At 40.1% G+C, this 12,491-nt stretch overlaps 1 protein-coding gene across 1 annotated transcript in view; it reads left to right on the forward strand.

Moving 5' to 3' along the window:
- Positions 1-12,491, forward strand: part of LOC150079103 (AP-1 complex subunit gamma-1-like) — a 650,293-nt gene that overhangs the window by 339,192 nt on the left and 298,610 nt on the right.

The raw sequence follows: 12,491 nt of genomic DNA on the forward strand, positions 1-12,491 counted from the left end.
GTCTCATTCTCTAATTACTGACTCACTTAAGTAAACTTTGATTTGTTATTTTTGTATTTTATTTATATGTTTCATCTTATTATTAAATTTAGGTAATACAGGTAGAAGATATGAAATCTTGCTGTCCACTTCTGAAAGTGTTAAGTTAAATAATACTTAGCTTAACACTTTCAGGAATTCCACAGGTAGCTTGTCTGTGCATTTATTTTTTGGCAATCAGAACTTTCATTTCCCATATGTTAACATGAGGTGGTCTTATTCTAGTCACAATAGAAAGGCTGCTGACTGCCAAACAGAATCCTGGTATGATTGATCACCATTGCTTTCTCTGCATAGCAGCCAGAACAAACAACATTATACTAAGTATTTCAAACTCAATAAGAAAGAAGACGGTTAAGTTATCAAATTCTGATATTTTAGGCATTTGATAATTGCCTATAATGCAAAATTTGAAAGTGGTGGCAATTATAATGTCCACAGAAAGGATAGATATGATTGGAGTGGGGGTTCTTTTAGTTAAGAAGCACATAGATTCAATACATAGATGTCCAATATAATATTGAGTTAGTGTGTTGTGATAAAAATATGGGGAAAATAGTACTCAGAGTTGGAGTCTCAGGCTAAAAGACTTACTATGGCTGCAGGCAGAAGTGAAAGTAATTCTTGCACTGCTTCTATTGGAACATGCAGCAACCTGGACGGCAAGTTGCCAAGGATTTCAAACTCTGCTGTGAGTCATTATGAAACAAATGAGTACATACCCTGTGTAAGGGTAATTAAGAAAAGAACATGTGTATGTATATATACTTGCATTTGCACTAATGCCAGGAGCATTGTTAATAAACTAGATGAATTTGAAGTACTGATCAAGTCATCAAATGCAGACATTGTAGGAATATCGGAGTCGTGGTATCACTCAGACATAAGGGATACAGAATTTGAATATGGAGAATTCAGTGCGTGTAGAAAGGACATTAGCAAGGGCACATGATGCAATAATGGCACATAATGTCCACAGAAAGGATAGATATGATTGGAGTGGGGGTTCTTTTAGTTAAGAAGCACATAGATTCAATACATAGATGTCCAATATAATAATGTCCACAGAAAGGATAGATATGATTGGAGTGGGGGTTCTTTTAGTTAAGAAGCACATAGATTCAATACATAGATGTCCAATATAATAATGTCCACAGAAAGGATAGATATGATTGGAGTGGGGGTTCTTTTAGTTAAGAAGCACATAGATTCAATACATAGATGTCCAATATAATATTGAGTTAGTGTGTTGTGATAAAAATATGGGGAAAATAGTACTCAGAGTTGGAGTCTCAGGCTAAAAGACTTACTATGGCTGCAGGCAGAAGTGAAAGTAATTCTTGCACTGCTTCTATTGGAACATGCAGCAACCTGGACGGCAAGTTGCCAAGGATTTCAAACTCTGCTGTGAGTCATTATGAAACAAATGAGTACATACCCTGTGTAAGGGTAATTAAGAAAAGAACATGTGTATGTATATATACTTGCATTTGCACTAATGCCAGGAGCATTGTTAATAAACTAGATGAATTTGAAGTACTGATCAAGTCATCAAATGCAGACATTGTAGGAATATCGGAGTCGTGGTATCACTCAGACATAAGGGATACAGAATTTGAATATGGAGAATTCAGTGCGTGTAGAAAGGACATTAGCAAGGGCACATGATGCAAGAAAGCAAACTTATATAGCATCAGCCAAAAAAAAAAAAAAACAAAAAAGAAAACCCTTATTTCACTCATCTCCTCGCTCCAAATGTTTGTCAAGTTCTGACTTGAATCTATTTAAGCTATCAACTTCTACAACGACAGATGGAAGTATGTTCCAGCAATCAACCACCCGCTTGCTAAACGCAAACTTCAACACATCTATCCTACAACCGTCTTTCCTCAATTTTGAATTTTCGCCCTCTCAGGCAATTATTCTGAGCATGAGGAAGAATCCCATCATCATTGAGCATGCTCAAACCATTCAAGGCTTTATACACCTCAATCAGATTACCTTGCAGGTGCCTACTCTCCAGACACTGTAATCTGCAAAACTTAAGCCTTTCTTCGTAAGAGCAACGTTCGTTCCATTCACTAATCTTGTTACCCTTCTCTATACAGAAGGATGTAGAGCTGTTGTACTTCTCTGTACAACAGCTCTACATCCTTCTTAAAATGAGGCCTCCAGACCTGTATACAGTACTCAAGGTGTGGCCTGACCATTGCCTTATACAAGGGAATAATCACCTCCTTATCCTTGCTAGAAAAATTCATGTATATCATTGACAACACCATGAGCTACTCTTGCAGACCATCTGCACTGCTCAGAGAACATCATATCTGCCTGCACAACCACCCCCAGGTCCTTTTCATTCTCTACCACTGTCAGTGTGGTACCACACAGATGATATGCTACAATAAGGTTACTGCTTCCCGTATGCAGTACTTTACATATGTCAGTGTTAAACTTCATTTGCCACCTTTCAGCCCATCTTCTCAACTTTTCTAGATCCTGTTGCAGCAGCGTACTGTCATTAGTGTCCTTAACAACCCTGCCAACTTTCGTATCATCTGCAAACTTGGACATTAAGCCTGATATACCATCATCAATATCATTTATAAATACAGAAAACAACAATGGACCCAACACTGAACCCTCAGGAACCCCACTAATAACATTAGTCCAGGAAGAGCAGTGTCCATTGATTAACACTCTCTGTCTTCTCCCACTCAACCTAGGCGCCTCCGTAGCCAGGTGGGAAGGAGCAGCAGTGCGTAGCACACGCTTCTTGATTAGACCGGGGTTCGAGCCCGTCACCACCATATACGGAGGATGCGGAAAGGTTAAGGAATGACCACTGCATATCCTGGAGCAATATAGTCTTAGTTGCTAATGCTCCTAAAAACCAAACAACAACAACAACCCACTCAACCATCCCTTTATCCATAGTAGCAATTTGCCTCCAGTGACACACTGTTCCAATTTGTGCAGCAGTCTTCCATGTGCAACAGTATCAAAGGCTTTCTGAGATCCAAATATATGATATCAAAATTATTCTTTGGATCCAGTTCCTTTGAAACTACATCATAGTATGCAATCAAATTTGTCAGACAATACTTCCCCATAAAAAACCCATAATGTGTCCGAGCTATAACTGAAGTCTTGTTTAGATGATCCTGCAATGCTTCTTTAACCAGTGCCTCCATTAATTTCTCTGGAACAGAAGTTAAACTTGTAATTACCTGTGTCTCGCTTTGATCCTCATTTGTGGATTGGGGTCACATTTGCACATCTGCAGTCCATGGGTACCTCCCCTGAATCCAGGGAAGCTCTCATAATTATGGCTAAGGGTTTGCTTACTTCCTTTGCTACTTCCTTTAATATAACTGGATAGATTCCATCCACCACAGGTGCCTTTCTTATGTTTATGTTCAACAATTTCTCCTCCACTTTACTCTCAGTTATTACAAGATTATCTAGTTTACTGCCAGAGTTGAATACACCTCTGGCATTCCCTTCCCTGAATAACTCCTCATGTGTAAATGTAGATGCAAAATATTCATTTAGTTTGTTAGCTACCTGAGCAGGATCGGCAACAGTTGAACCCTCGATATCAAATGGACCAATCTGATTCATCCCCTTCCTTCTAGAGTTTACATAAGTAAAGAACTCTTTGCTGTTTTTCTTTGCATCCTTTGTTAAAGATTTCTTATAATCTGCCTTCGCATGTCTAACCTCTTTTGTAACTTGGTTACAGACCAGCTTATATCTATCATAGGCTTCTGTGTCACATGTTAATTTATATGTATTACGTGCATTTTTCTTCTCTGTCACATGTCTAATTAGTTCATCTGACATCCATTTAGGCCTAAATCTTGAGCAATATTTCTTTGTTGGTAAGAAATGCCTAGTAGCTTCCAAGATTAATTCTTTGAATGCTTCCCATTTTGAATTTGCTGTTGGTAACATCATCAGTTGGTCCCACTGTATAGAATTTAAATACTGTCTCAGACCACCATAGTCACCTTTATGAAGGCAAAAACCCTTCCCTTTACCCTTGATGGTAGTTACCTCTTTGAGTAAATCCCACACCAGCACACTATGATCACTGTCACCTAGTGGTTCCTTTATCTGCAGTTTCTTGATGCATGAAGAATCTGGTGCCTCGGTAGCCAGGTGGGAAGAAACAGCAGTGCCTTGCACATGCTTCTTGATTAGACCAGGTTTCAAGCCCGTCACCACCAAATACGGAGGATGTGAACGGTCAGGGAATGACCACCGCATATCCCGGAGCAATATGGCCTTAGTTGCTAATGCTCCTAAAAACCAAAATAACAAACAAACAAGAATGAAGAATCACTACTGATAATCAGATCAAGAGTATTACTCCATTTAGTTGCCTCCCGAACATGCTGCTGAAGAAAACAATCATCCAATAAATCCCCAAAAGCCTTGCTAGTGTGTGAGTGTGCAACCCACAAATTCCAGTCAATCTCTGGGAAATTAAAATCTCCCGTTAAAAGACACTCTGATTACTGCCCACTGTATTTCTCTGCAAAATTGCTCATTATACTCATCAGATTCATTTGGCTTATAGCACACACCTACTCTCATTTTTTTCTTTCCCAGTGCTTATGTCAATCCAAACAGACTCAACATTGCATTGTCCACCTACATCAATTGGATGCACCTCCTTAGATTTTGTGTTTCTTAATTAACAACATAACCCCTCCTCCCTTTCTGTCCTGTCTATCCTTTCTGTGCACATTGTACTCCCCAAATTCCAGTTCTGCACTGCTTATGTCTGTGTGACAAAATGTCTCTGATATCCCAACAATATCTGCCTTTGATGTCTTCACTAGCACTTCATGCTCATTGAATTTATTAACCATACTCCTAGCATTGGTGTACGTGCAGGTATACATGCAGCTGTCTCTACTCTTAGTTACCCTAACACGGCCCATGGATTTACTTGTTCCACTATGACTGCCACAGTCCTCGAATTCCCGCTTGCCTTGCTTTTCAGGCTGCCGCTCAATTGCATTTCAATAGAAGTAGTGCAAGAATCACTTTTACATCTGCCAGCAGCTACTGTTAATCTATTAGTCCGTGTATCCCCTCAAGCTAGCAGTTTTCTGGCCCAACTAACTCTGCCTTGATAGCATCCGCAAATATTCTTGCACCATTTCTATTTAAGTATATCCCATCCCTGTAGAAACAGTCTCTCCTGTTAACAAGCACAGACCAGGCTGAGAAAAATTCTACCCCTTGTGCTTTGCCCAGTCTCTCCAGGGCCGAATTGATCGACAAGGCTCTCATTATATACTCCCTCCTATCATGTCTGGGCAGAATTGCAGACACTTTCAAATTCAACCCTAACTCACAGCTTTTTTTCAGCATTGACCTGCACTTGTTAAGTAATTCAACCAGTTTCCTACTCTTAATATCATAAATCCCAACGTGTACAACAATATCACCCTTTGTGCCCTTAAAAGATGATATCTGTTCTACAACGTCATCAACCTTTTTGCCCTTAAAAGATGAAATCTGCTCTACAACGTCATCAACCTTTGCCCCTGGCAGACATACCCTGGTCCTGTTCCATCTATCCTTTTTGCACAATATGCTCCCCGTTTCCCTGCCTACAACAACTTGTTCCTTTGGGACCAGTGCATTCTGCCTTGGGGTTTGCCGCTGTGTTTCTTGATGTTTAAGTGCAAGCTCTGCAATTGATGTGGGCAGCTGAGAGCTTGATGGGCCCCTTAATTTAAATCCTTCGAGAGCATCCACCCTGTCCTTGAAGCTTTCATATAAGCCCATAATAATGCCGAGTTGATGACTGCTTTCCTCGCACTCCTTACATTGTGCACACACAAAGACATTTCCCTTGGCAGTATCTTGTCCTGTTCTTCATTGCTTCCAAACATCAAGCAAGCTGTGCATATCAATAGATTGTGATTCAGAGGACAACTGCCTCCTCAGTTCTCCCCCTGAGCCACATCACTTCCATTAGTTTGAGCCTTTTGCTTTGTTGGTCTGGTCTGAGTCATGATTTCTATTGAAATTCAATAAAATGCTCAAAACATCAAAGGCAGATATTGTTGGGATATCAGAGACGTGGTGTCACACAGATATAAGGAATGCAGAACTGGAATTTGGGGAATACAATGTGTATAGAACGGATAGACAGGACAGGAGGGGAGGAGGGATTATGCTATTAGTTAAGAAACACATAAAGTCCGAGGAAGTGAAGCCAGTCGACATCGATGGACAGGGCAGTGTCAAGTCAGTTTGGTGTGACATAAGCATAGGGAAATCAAAATTGAGAGTAGGAGTGTGCTATAGGCCTAATGACTCTGATGAGTATAATAAGATATTGTACAGGGAAATAGAGTGGGCCAGTAAATCAGAGAGTCTTATAATGGGGGATTTTAATTTCCCAGATATTGACTGGAATTTGTGGATTGGTTATTCGCACACTAGCAAGGCTTTTGTGGATTTATTGGATGATAGTTTTCTACATCAGCATGTTCGTGAGGCAACAAGAGGGAGCAATACTCTTGATCTGGTTATCAGTAGTGATTCTTCATGCATTAAGAATCTGCAGATAAATGAACCACTAGGTGGCAGTGATCACAGTGTGTTGAAGTGGGATTTACTCAAGGAGATAACTACCATCAGAGGTAAAGGGAAGGGTTTTTGTTTTCGTAAAGGTGACTATGATGGTCTGAGACACTATTTAAATTCTATACAGTGGGACCAACTGATGATGTTACCAACAGCAAACTCAAAATGGGATGCATTCAAGGAACTAATCTTGGAGGCTACCAGGCTTTACATACCAACTAAGAAATATTGTTCAAGGTTTAGGCCTAAATGGTTGTCAGATGAACTAATGAGACATGTGGCAGAGAAGAAAAATGCATGGGATACATACAAATTAATGGGTGACATTGAAGCCTATGATAGATATAAGTTGGTCTGTAACCATGTCACAAAGGAGATTAGGCAGGCAAAAGCAGACTACGAAATATCCTTGGCAAAGGATGCAAAGAAAAACAGAAAAGAGTTCTTTGCCTATTTAAACTCAAGAAGGAAAGGGATGAATCAGATTGGTCCACTGGATATTGATGGTTCAACGGTTGAGGATCCTGCTCAGGTGGCTAACAATCTAAATGAGTATTTTGCATCTACATTCACGCATGAGGAGTTATTCAGGAAGGAGAATGATGTAGGTAAAGTAAATATTGGCAGTGAGCTGGATGATTTTGTAATAACTGAGAGGAAAGATTGTTGAGGATAAACATAAAAAAGGCACCTGGGGTGGATGGGATCTATCCAGTTATATTAAAGGAGGCAGCAAAGGAAGCAAGCAAACCCCTAGCCATAATTATGAGAGCTTCTTTGGACCCAGGGGAGGTACCCATAAACTGGAGATGTGCAAATGTAACCCCAATTCACAAAGGAGGATCAAAGGCTGACACAAGTAATTATAGACCTGTTAGTTTAACTTCTGTTCCAGGTAAATTAATGGAGGCACTGGTTAAAGAAGCACTGCAGGATCATCTAGACAAGAATTCAGTTATAGCTCAGACACAGCATGGTTTTGTTAAGGGCAGGTCTTGCCTGACCAATTTGATTGGATACTATGATGTAATCACAAAAGAACTGGATGCAGGGAATAACTTTGATATTATATATTTGGATCTTAGAAAGGCTTTTGATACTGTTGCACATGGAAGACTGCTGCACAAATTGGAACAGTGTGGCATTGGAGGCAAATTGCTGCTATGGATAAGGGGATGGTTGAGTGGCAGAAGACAGACAGCGGTAATCAATGGACACTGCTCAACTTGGACTAATGTTATTAGTGGAGTTCCTCAGGGTTCAGTGTTGGGTCCGTTGTTGTTTTTGGTGTTTATGTATGATATTGATGATGGGATATCAAGTTTAATGTCCAAGTTTGCAGATGATACAAAGGTTGGCAGGGTTGTTAAGGACACCACTGACGCTATGCTGCTGCAACAGGATCTGGAAAGGTTGAACAGATGGGCTGAGAGGTGGCAAATTAAGTTTAACATTGACAAATGTAAAGTACTACATATGGGAAACAGTAACCCCAGAGCAACGTATCAACTCTGCGGTACTACACTGACAGTGGTGGAGAATGAAAAGGACCTGGTGGTAATTGTGCAGGCAGATATGAAGTTCTCTGAGCAGTGCAGACGAGCTGCAAGAGTAGCTCATGGTGTCTTGTCAATGATATACAGGAATTTTTCTAGCAGGGATAAGGAGGTGATTATTCCCTTGTATAAGGCAATGGTTAGGCCACATCTTGAGTACTGTATACAGGCCTGGAGGCCTCATTTCAAGAAGGATTTAGAGCTGCTGGAACGAGTACAGAGAAGGGCAACAAGATTATTTAATGGAACAAAGGGTTGCTCTTATGAAGAAAGGCTTAAGTTTTGCAAATTACAGAGTCTGGAGACTAGGCACCGGCGAGGTGATCTGATAGAGGTGTATAAGGCTTTGAATGGTTTGAGCATGCTCAATGCCAATGGGATTCTTCATCTTGCTCAGAATAATCAGCTCATAGGGCATAAATTCAAATTGAGGAAGGACGGATGGATGTGCGGAAATTTGCCTTTGGCCAGCAGGTGGTTGGTTGGTTGGGAACCGACTTCCATCACTTGTTGTTGAAGTTGATAGCCTAAACAAATTTAAGGCTCAACTGGACAGGTATTTCGAGCGAAAGGAGGGGTGAAATGGGAGTGGTGTGGTTTTTTTTTTTTGGCTGATGCTGAATAAGCTTGCTTTCTTGCATCATATGCCTCTACTAATGCTAATGCTAAAATTCCAATGCTAAATATAACCCTAAACTTATATCCCAATGCAGTTGTAACACTATATATATATATATATGTATTTCTGTATCGAATGTTATCTCCGAGTTACGTTATATGACTTTCGCTTATTTAGAAAACTAGCTCGCTATATTTATTTAGTTAAAGTAAAATTCAATTGACAATGAAATTTAATAAGATTAATAAATTTTACTGATTAATTGATACTACTATACTTGCTATCTAATTTTCCGTTAGACCTTAAGCTATCTAGTTTTCCCTTAGACCTTACGCTATCTAGTTTGGTGCACATGTTGCATCGTATAACAATGGCAGCAAGTTACGAACGGTTAATCTACGGACAAGAGGTATTATTTACTTTCCAAATCATGCTGTCTAAATTCAAAATAAACAACTGAGCTTAACTAGGTCTATAAGCTACTTATAGAAAATAATTTAATCTAACAATTAAGTCAATGAAGTGTAATTAAAATTAAGTCAAAGCTAAGTATAATTTAAAATTTTGCATTCGCGGGAGCTGCAAAATCTGTTTAACATGTGGATTTGATACCCTTACTGATTCTAAGTAATAATCTAGAAAATCTCTATATAAATTCAAATTAAAGTAAAGTATTGTTACTAGGAATATAAAGCAACTCTAAAAAATAAATTAATATGCCAATTTAAGCCTATAAAATATCAGAACTTCTCTATTTGCCGGAGCCTGTAAAAACTTTGCCCGTTCACGTGTACTCTCGCACCCACTCTGTGTATAGTGGTACAGATCAAAGGCACCAGAGGTTTCCCTAACTCAATGATATGGCTTTGAGATGCAATACGAACTCTGCAAAGGTCAGATAGATAGTTTGTGATTGTGTGGTCTGCCTTGCTTTATGTTGAATCGTGTTGATCTGTTGTTCATCTGATCACAGCCTAGGACCCATGAAACACCACAGTTCCCTAGTTGACTTCCATGACTGCAGAGAGGTAGGCCAGGCTGGGTGAAGTCTGGCATTGCCTGAGTTTGCCACAGAGCCCATTAAAAAAAATTTTTTTGTTGGAAAAGACTGCAGGGATTAGTTTGTTATTGGTAATACATGAAGATGGTGGATGTTTGGAAGACTTCCATCAGGAAATTAAAACATAAAGGAATGGGGGGGCATTCCTGAGAAGGCAACCCACCCTCCAGAAGGGGACTGTTAAGAAGTGTAAAGGTATTTAGGGTGATAAGGCCCACCAGGCGAACTGCTTGTAAGGAAGTTGGGTAGGAGGTGATGGGCAAAGCCCTGAAAATTCCACACTGGCCAGTCCAGCTGCAGCTAGTTTCAGCAACCAGCACCATGCCACCAACAAAAGAACAGCATGGTGTCATAAATGGAGGAGAAAGGGGCTTCCTGAGAAAATTACTCCCAACGCAGTCAATCGGAGAAGTCAATCCGGCATCAAACTAAATTCACAACACATACATTCCTTCAGTTCCATACTTTTCTTACTACCATTACACAAAACATTTCTTTTTTTCTTTTCCTTTTTTTTTTTAGATTTACATAAATTAGCATTAGTAGAGGCATACGATGCAAGAAAGCAAGTTTATACAGCATCAGCGAAAAAAACCTTCCCATTTCACTCATTCATTCACTCTAAACGTTTGTCTAGTTCTGCTTTGAAATTATTTAATTTGTCGACCTCTACTATGACAGGTGGAAGTTTGTTCCAACCACCTGCTGGCTAAAGGCAAATTTAGACACATCTATTTTACAACTGTCTTTCCTCAATTTGAATTTATGTCCCCCTCAATGATATCGACAAAGGTATATCAGGCATAATGTCCAAGTTTACAGATGATACAAAGGTTGGGAGAGTTGTTAATGACAGTAAGGATAGTATACTACTACAATAGGAGCTAGAAAAGTTAATCAGATGGGCTGAGAAATAGCAACTAAAGTGTAACATTGACAAATTCAAAGTACTGCATGTGGGTAGCAGTAATCAAAGAGAAATGTACCAACTGGGTGTTATTACACTCAGGGAAGTGGAGAATGAAAAAGACCTGGGGGTGATTGTGCAGTCAGATATGAAGTTCTCTGAGCAGTGCAGACAGGCTGCGAGAGCAAACCATGGAGTTTTATCAATGATATATAGGAATTTTGGCAGCAGAGACAAGGAGATGATTATCCCTTTGTATAAGGCAATGGTCAGGCCATACCTTGAGTACTATACACAGGTCTGGAGTCCTCATTTTAGGAAGGATGTAGAGTTTCTAGAACGAGTATAGAGAAGGGCAACAAAATTGGTGAGAGAAATAAAGGGGTGCACTTTAGCATTAGCATTAGTAGAGGCATTTGATGCAAGAAAGCAAGCTTATGCAGCTTCAGCCAAAAAAAAAAAATAAAGTAAAATAAATAAATAAAAAATAACCACTTCCACTTCACCCCTCTGTTCGTTCGAAATACCTGTCCAGCTGAGCCTTAAACTTATTTAGGCTATCAACTTCCACGACAAGGGATGGAAGTCTGTTCCACCTACCAACCACCCGCTGGCTAAAGGCAAATTTCCGCACATCTATCCTACATCTGTCTTTCCTCAATTTGAACTTACGCCCTCCCAGGTGATTATTCTGAGCAAGAGGAAGAATCCCATCACCATTGAGCATGCTCAAACCATTCAAGGCTTTGTACACCTCTGTCAGATCACCTCGCTGGTGCCTAGTCTCCAGACACTATAATTCGCAAAACTTAAGCCTTTCTTCGTAAGAGCACCCCTTTGTTCCATTCACTAATCTTGTTGCTCTTCTCTGTACTCGTTCCAGCAGCTCTACATCCTTCTCGAAATGAGGCCTCCAGGCCTATATACAGTACTCTAGGTGTGGCCTGACCATTGAGCTACTCTTGCAGCCCGTCTGCACTGTTCAGAGAACTTCATATCTGCCTGCACAACCACCCCCAGGTCCCGTTCATTCTCTGCCACTGTCAGTGTAGTACCACAGAGTTGATACGTTGCTCTGGGGTTGCTGTTTTCCATATGTAGTACTTTACATTTGTCAATGTTAAACTTCATTTGACACCTCTCAGCCCATCTGCTCAACCTTTCCGGATCCTGTTGCAGCAGCAGCATAGTATCTGTAGTGTCCTTGACAACCCTGCCAACCTTCGTATCGTCTGCAAACTTGGACATTAAGCTTGATATACCATCATCAATATCATTAATAAATACAGAGAACAATAAAGGACTCAATACTGAACCCTGAGAGACTCCACTAATAACATTAGTCCACGATGAGCAGTGTCCATTGATTACCACTGTCTGTCTTCAACCACCCTTTATGCATAGCAGCAATTTGCCTCCAATGCCACACTGCTCCAATTTGTGCAGCAGTCTTCCATGTGCAACAGTATCAAAAGCATTTCTAAGATCCAAGTATATAATATCAAAGTTATTCCCTGCATCCAGTACTTTTGTAACTGCATCATTGTATCCAATCAGATTGGTCAGGCAAGACTTCCCCTTAACAAAACATGCTGTGTCCGAGCTATAACTGAAGTCTTGTCTAGGTGATTCTGCAGTGCTTCTTGAACCAGTGCCTCCATTAATTTTCCGGGACCAGAAGTTAAACTCACAGGT

Source organism: Mastigoproctus giganteus, chromosome 10 (assembly GCF_048544385.1).
Source record: "Mastigoproctus giganteus isolate SK-2022 chromosome 10, ASM4854438v1, whole genome shotgun sequence".
Taxonomy (NCBI): domain Eukaryota; kingdom Metazoa; phylum Arthropoda; class Arachnida; order Uropygi; family Thelyphonidae; genus Mastigoproctus; species Mastigoproctus giganteus.